At 36.0% G+C, this 7,981-nt stretch overlaps 1 pseudogene; it reads right to left on the bottom strand.

The window, feature by feature from the left end:
* Positions 1–1,744: 1,744 nt before the first annotated feature.
* LOC125094291 (homeobox protein NANOG-like) lies at positions 1,745–2,612 on the bottom strand (annotated as a pseudogene).
* Between the last annotated feature and the right edge of the window lie 5,369 nt (positions 2,613–7,981).

Raw genomic sequence — 7,981 nt, 5'->3', positions numbered from 1 at the left:
AGTTGTCCCACAGCTCACTGATGTGTTTTATTTATTTACTTGATTCACACCCCCCCGTTTTATTTGCATAGTTTCTGTTGCTAAGTCTTGAAGTTCACTATTTTTTTTCTTTGGCAAAATCTTATATTTAATTAACCTCATTTAGTGTATTTTCATCTCAGACTCTGTGGTTGGCATCTCTAAAATTTCAATTTACACTGTCTTAAAAAATAACTTCCATGTTTTCACTGAAAAATTTTTTTTTAAGATTTCATTTATTTATTTGAGAGAGAGAGAGGGAGAACATGAGCTGGGGGGGTGAGAGGCAGAGGAGAAGCAGACTCCCTGGTAAGCAGGGAACCCGACATGGGGCTTGATCTCAGGACCCTGAGATCATGACCTGAGCCCAAGGCAGATGCTTAACTAACTGAGCTACCCAGGCACCACTCCAGTGAAGTGGAATGATGGAATGATGTTATAACTATTTCCATATTATTGTTTGCTAATTCTAGTATCTTTTTTAGTAGTGGTTTGGTTTTAGTTGACTGTTTTTTCTTCCATTATGGGTTGTATTGTCCTACATTTTGTCATGCCTGTTAATTTTTTATTGGATGCCAGCCATTGTGAATTTTTACTTTATTGAGTGTTAGAGATATTTCTTTTATTTCGATTGACATTTAATTTGTTTTTTAATTTTTAATTAAAAAATTTTAATTCCAGTGTAGTTAACATACAGTGTTATATTAGTTTCGGGTATATAATACAGTGATTCAACAATTCAATACCATACTCAGTGCTCATAATGATAGGTATACTCTTATTTCCCTTCACTTATTTCACTGATCCTCCTCTGTTCATCTCCCCTCTGGTAACCATTAATTTGTTCTCTACAGTTAAACTCTGTTTTTTAATTTGTCTCTTTTTTGGTTGTTTGTCTTGTTTTTTAATTATTTATTTATATTTATTTTTTAAGGGTAAAGTGGGTATTTTATTTATTTGTACTTAAACCTATAAACCAACCACCCAAACTAGTACTATTATCATGATAAATTAAAATACAAAGCATCTTTCTAAAAATACTGGAATACTGAACAAAGTAAAAATTCTAGCAAAACCTCACAAGGGGCAGAGGAAATCAATGAAGCATATTATAGCTTAACCCTTCACTGTTTTTTTTTTTTTTGCTTTTTTATTTTTATTTTTATTTTAATTTTTTTTAATTTTTTCAGCATAACAGTATTCATTATTTTTGCACCACACCCAGTGCTCCATGCAATCCGTGCCCTCTACAATACCCACCACCTGGTGCCCCCAACCTCCCACCCCCCACCCCTTCAAAATTCTCAGATCGTTTTTCAGAGTCCGTAGTCTCTCATGGTTCACCTCCCCTTCCAATTTCCCTCAACTCCCTTCTGTTAACAATTGAGGTTATCAACAAGAAAAGCCTCAAAATCTCAGAAAATACAAATTGTCCTTCATCACATGTCTTTGTATCTTTACTTCCTATTCTTGAGGCTAGATTCTAGAGCCTAAAGATAGGTAGTATTCTATCTAGTTATCTATAGCCAGAAACACCTGTTATCATGTTGTTAATAGCAGCCAATGCTACTTGAAACCTTTGACTCCAATTGTACCTCCTCAATAGATATAATAAAAATAATGGGAAACACAATATTGAGGCAGAGATACAGGATCCTAAAAGACAAAGCCTAGGAGAAGTAATACAGCCTACTGCCCAAATTGAGATAGAATAATACACTCATCATCACACATCTTCAGGCTGTATGTTCACAGAGTAATTTGGAAACAAATCCATTATTTGCTGGGTACTAAAATACTTAGCGGATTGCTGTATTACACTACTACTTTCCCCAGAAGTTTCTAAGATGGACTCCAAATCGCTGATGGAATTTTGCTGGAACTGGATCTGGGGTTGCAAGGATTCCTCTTCACCACTGTGGAGCTGGCTGTTCCAGGCGTGTGGGCACCAGGTCTGACTGGTCCAGGAATGGTTGCTCCAAGACTGGCTGTCCCAGGAGTGGTTGCTCCAAGATTGGCTGTTCCAGGTCTGGTTGCTCCAATTTGGATTATTCCAGGTCTGGTTGCTCCATACTGGAAGGTTTCTGGAAGTGTTCATCAGGTATCCCTGGTGGTAGGAATAGAAGCCTGGGTATTCCGTGTTTGCTGTGCTTTTCTGAGTCATACTCTTGCTCTCCTTTGGCCAGTGGTTTTTCCTGCCACCTTTTATATTTCATTTTCTGGTTCTGGAACTAGGTCTTCACCTGCTTATAGCTAAGGTTCAGAATGTTGGAAAGGTCTTGCATCTGTTGGAGACTAAGGTATTTTTGTCTCTGAAATTGATCATTGAGGACATAGAGTTGGGTCGGAGAGAACATGGTCCGAATCTTCTGTTTCTTGCCCTGGGCCATATCTTCCTTCCTCACTATTCTCTACTCTGCAGAAGTATGTGGTAGTTTCACCCTGGGATTGGTGGGGCACTTGGGTCTGTCCTGAATAAGCAGATCCATGAAGGAAGGAAGAAGAGAAATGTTCTCCATGTGGGGTGTCTCAGCAGATGACATTTGCACGAACACATAATTTTCTTCAGGCTGATAAATCTTAGGCATTGGAGAAGAATCCCAAGAACTGGGTTCTCCAGGGCCAGGCAGAGCTGGATCTGCTGTTACTTTTTTTTTTTTTTAAGGTGGTTTTATTGAGGCATCATTGTATTCACCAAAAAAACTGCACATTTTTGATATCTACAATTTGATGAGGTTGGACATACACATAGACCCATACTATCATCACACCAAGATACAATTGCCACAATATTTATATATTTGCTTTATTTTTAATATTAAAAAAATTTAATATTTAATGTTTTAGGTGCTTTGATATTGGGTGCAGATGTATCTGCAGTTGTTATATCATCTTAATGAATTGACCACTTTATCATTCTATAATATCCTTTGTCTGTTGTGACCATATCGATTTAGTTTTTTTTTTTGATATAAATATAGGCACCTCTGCTCTCTTTTGCTTGCTGTTTCCATCCCATTACTCTCAGTCTGTGTGTGTCTTTAAATCTGAAGTGAGTCCTTATCAGTTGCATATATTGCATATAGTTGAGGCTTGTTTTATATGTATAAATATATAAAAAAGTATATAACATATAAGCATATATAATACATAATATGTAATAAAATATATAAAATATATAAATATAAAGCATGTAATATAAAGTATATAAAGAAAAATTATATGTCTTGGAAGACACAAGTTTTCCATAGTTTTGCTTACAATGTTGCACAAGATATTCGGAGGACATGTTCAGAAGAAAATGTTTAGAATTTAGAAGGCTGAGAAAATGCTGTCCAGCATCACCCTAATCCCAAAACCAGATGAAAAATTCCATGAAAACAACAGACCAACATCTCTCATGAACATCTATGCAGACAACGCTATTAAAAAATGCTCACTGGGGCGCCTGGGTGGCTCAGTGGGTTGAAGCCTCTGCCTTCAGCTCAGGTTGTGATCCCAGGGTCCTGGGATCAAGCCCCACATCTGGCTCCCTGCTCAGCAGGAAGCCTGCTTCCCTCTCTCTCTCTCTCTGCCTGCCTCTGCCTACGTGTGTTCTCTGTCAAATAAATAAATAAAATCTTTAAAAAAAATGCTCAAGAGTTCTGAACAAATACCTTAGCAAAGAAGACATAAAGATGAAAAGCAAGCATATGAAATGATGTTCAGTATTATATGTCATCAGGGAAATGCAAATTAAAACAACAGTAGGATACCAATAATAATTGCTGAGATCCAGGGCATTCATAACACCAAATGCTGGTCAGGATGTGGAGCAATAGGCATTCTCATTCCTTGCTTGTGAGAGTGCAAAGTAGTACAGCTACTTCAGAAAACAGTTTGAAATTTTCTTACAAAAGTAAACATAGTCTTACCATACAGTCCAGCAGTCATGCTTCTTGGTATTTATCCAATCATTTGAAAATTGTATATACACCCAAACCTACACACAGATGTTTATCATAACTTTATTCATTATTGCCAAAAACTTGGAAGCAATCAAGATGTCTTTTGCAGGTGAATGGATAAATAAACTATGGTACATCTAGAGAATGGAATATTAATTAGTACTAAAAGGAAATGAGCTATCAAGCCCCCCCCCCAAACTCTGAGGTTCTGCTACAAAAAGATGTAGCAGAACCTCAAATGCATATTACTAAGTGAAAGAAACCAATCTGAAAAGACTGTATATTGTATGATTCCAACCCTATGACATTCTGGAAAAGGCAAAACTGTGGAGAGACAATAAAAGGATCAGGGCTTTCTAGATATTGGGGAATAGGGAGAGATGAGCAGGCAGAGGACAGGAGTTTTTTAGGGAAGTGAAACTATTCTGTATTACACTATAATAGTTGATAGATGTCATTATACATTTGCAAAAACCCATAGAATGTACAAAACCTAGGCTAACCATAATGTAAACTATGGACTTTCGTTAATAACTTGTAAGAAACGTACACTCTGTTGTGGGATGTTGATAGTGGGGGCAGGATTTGTGTGTATATGGAGACAAGGGTTATATGGAAACCCTATTTTCCACTGAATTTTGTTATAAACCTGGAGATGTTCTGAAAAATAAACTCCATTTAAAAAAACTCAAGATCAAATATCATCAACCAAAGAAACTTTGGACCATTTTAGGGAATCATTTCTTCTATTTGATTTTGTGATTTTAAAAAATAAAAATTCCCTATTCCATCCCTCTCACAATCGTACACTACTTTCCTCCCCCAAAGCTACCATTAGAAGAAACATTTTCTTACTGTTGTCTATGTTGACACACAACAAGTACAGAATGTTATGTTTTATTCATGCTGAACTCTGATAAAAGGACTCATATATTTTTTCTGTTACTTATCTGATCCTTTGGTATAGATTTCATTACGGGTCATGAAAATTTTAATAAGTAATATTTAATAGATACTCTATAGATGTGGGTATAGCTAAACATTTGTATAGTAAATCAATGTATAGTGAATACTATTTGTGATTTTGTGAATACTTATTGTGTATTGCTGAGGTCACTTAGTGGTAAACCAACTACCTTTGCACGCTGAATGTTATAAAGTGAGGTGAGCGAATGTTTTGGTAACCTAGTTTTATGCTTGAATGTGGCAGCTGGATTTCTTTCTAGATATAAGACCAGAATTCTGCCTTGTCTTCATTTTGCTTTCTTTTAACAACTAAGAAGACAGAGAAGTAGGTGTGAGTGAGAGAAGAGAATAAAGAGAAGTAAATGTCTTACCTAATTAGTAAATTTAGAAATGTCTGTACTGACAGCCAGCTCCTTCATATTTTTCTATGAAGGAGATATCTCATCCTCTCAACTAAGAATAAACTATCTTCCTCCAGTTGTGTAATTCTTGTGAACTATAAGAAAATTTAGGCTATGCTAGAAATAACCCTTTAGTTTTATTTTGATTTTGTGATTTTTTTTTCTTTTAAGGAATTCTTGGGATTAGATTAGGGCTTTTCCTGATCTGGTATAGGTTATTGGAGAATTACTTCTCTGTGTGCAAGATTAGGTAAGTTTCTGAGTTTGCAAGATTCTTTTTTTCTTTTTTCCCTTTTTTTGGACTCCACTTTTCATTTACTCAACAAATATTGTTGGTGTACCTGCACTGAACCAAGTACTTGAGACCACTTGTAAAGTACTATTTGTGACATTATGTGATCGATCATACTTACTCTATTGCTGAATTCTCTTAAAAATTTTTTTAAAATTTTAAAAATTATTAGTTATTAGAGTATACAACTAGAATAACACAGGAAGATAATTTGTGCATTACTTCTTAAAACTTAAAATTTTGTGTTGCTTGTCAAGACTACTCTACAATACATATATATGACAGGTACATAAACTAAATTTTTGTTGACTAATATAATTAGGTGCTAGATGATAGTGTTTAGTTTGTTTTGTTCTTGAATTTACATTAGTAAAAATCATTTCATGCTCTATAACTTTCTAATACAAGTGAATCATCCTTCTATAAAATAGAAGTAAAGTAATGGCCCTATATGACAAGCCCACAGCTAACATCATACTCAATAGTGAAAAGCTGAAAGCTTTTCCTCTGCGATCAGGAACAAGACAAGGACATCTACGTATACACACACACACACACACACACACACACAAAACACACACGCAAAACACACACACGCACACACACACACCCCGAAAATCATTAAGATTATTCCTTAATAATAATACAATAACAATGGGCGCCTGGGTGGCTCAGTGGGTTAAGCCACTGCCTTCGGCTCAGGTCATGATCTCAGGGTCCTGGGATTGAGTCCCGCGTCGGGCTCTCTGCTCAGCAAGAAGCCTGCTTCCCTCTCTCTCTCTCTCTCTGCCTGCCTCTCCGTCTACTTGTGATCTCTCTCTGTCAAATAAATAAATAAAAAATCTTAAAAAAAAATAATACAATAACAATCTCTGGGCTGTTGATTATTAATAGTGAATTTGAAAAATTTTAAGATATCTTAAAAATAATGCCTCCAGGGCACGGATTGCATGGAGCACTGGGTGTGGTGCAAAAATAATGAATACTGTTATGCTGAAAAAATAAAAAATTAAAAAGTAATGCCTCCATCTTACTTGATTTGGAAGGGGAATCTTTTCAATTGCTTAAGTTTAATATGAAATAAAGAATGGTTGTCAAAGAGTAGTCTATTTCATACATTTTTTCAAAGAAGATTTTATTTATTTATTTGGCAGAGACACAGAGAGTACAGGTAGGCAGAGATGCAGGCAGAGGGTGAGGGAGAGGCATACTCCCCACTGAGCAGGGAGCCTGATGTGATGTGGGGCTCAATCCCAGGACCCTGGGATCATGACCTGAGCTGAAGGCAGACGCTTAACTGACTGAGCCTTCCAGGCAGCCCTATTCCATGCATTTATATCCTCCTCACTGTCACTGTCATTATACATTTAATAACTACATCTTAACTTTAACTTTTGGTGCTCTTTCTTTCTTTCTGTCTTTTTTTTTAAAGACATTATTTATTTATTTGACAGACAGAGATCACAAGTAGGCAGAGGCAGGCAGAGAGAGGAGGAAACAGGCTCCCCGCTGAGCAAAGAGCCTGACTTGGGGCTCCATCCCAGGACCCTGGGATCATGACCTGAGCTGAAGGCAGAGGCTTTAACCCACTGAGCCACCCAGGCACCCCTCGTGCTCTTTCTATATATAGACAGTGTTGTTTTCTGAAGTCATTGATTATATTTCTGGGACATTATGAAATGAAAATAATCATCATCTATAATCAAGTAATTAAAAATTCAGAGGCTATAATGGGATAGTCTAATTTTATAACACTTGTTTCTCATTTTACAGTTATTTTATTATTACATAGATTTACTTCATCTGATATTCAAAGGAGTTAGCAAATCTCATTCTGATACCAGTTCAAGAAGTACTCAGTCTTAAGGCTTAGTGTCTGCAAACTTGTGTACAAATAGTGTGTCACAAGGCAGATTATGCTACCTGTGAAAAAAAGTGAATCTGAGAAAACAAATTTGGATTATATATTTTGTAAGCTGAAATATAATACACAATGACTGGGAACAGTCATTTAGATAAACTGAATGTGATAAGAGAATGTTATTTGAATTATTTCTCACTTGAGAGGGAAAAACAGGAAAGTCATTTTGATTTTTTTATTAGTATATGAAGATTTATTAGAAATCAAAGAGTGACTTATAAAGAAATCAATGAATTTCAATGTCTAAAGCAATTCCTGCTTTTTGTCTTCTGGATACTTCATTACAGGATGTTGCCTATGTATATATTTTTAAAAATTATTATTATTATTTTTTTAAAGATTTTTAAATTTATTTCACACACAGAAAGAGATCACAAGTAGGCAGAGAGGCAGGCAGAGAGGCAGGCAGAGAGAGAGGGGGAAGCAGGCTCCCTGC

This window comes from Lutra lutra, chromosome 2 (genome assembly GCF_902655055.1).
Source record: "Lutra lutra chromosome 2, mLutLut1.2, whole genome shotgun sequence".
NCBI classification, from domain to species: Eukaryota; Metazoa; Chordata; class Mammalia; order Carnivora; family Mustelidae; genus Lutra; species Lutra lutra.
Note: the sequence above shows the minus strand (reverse complement) of the source record. Positions and strands in the feature narration are given on the sequence as shown.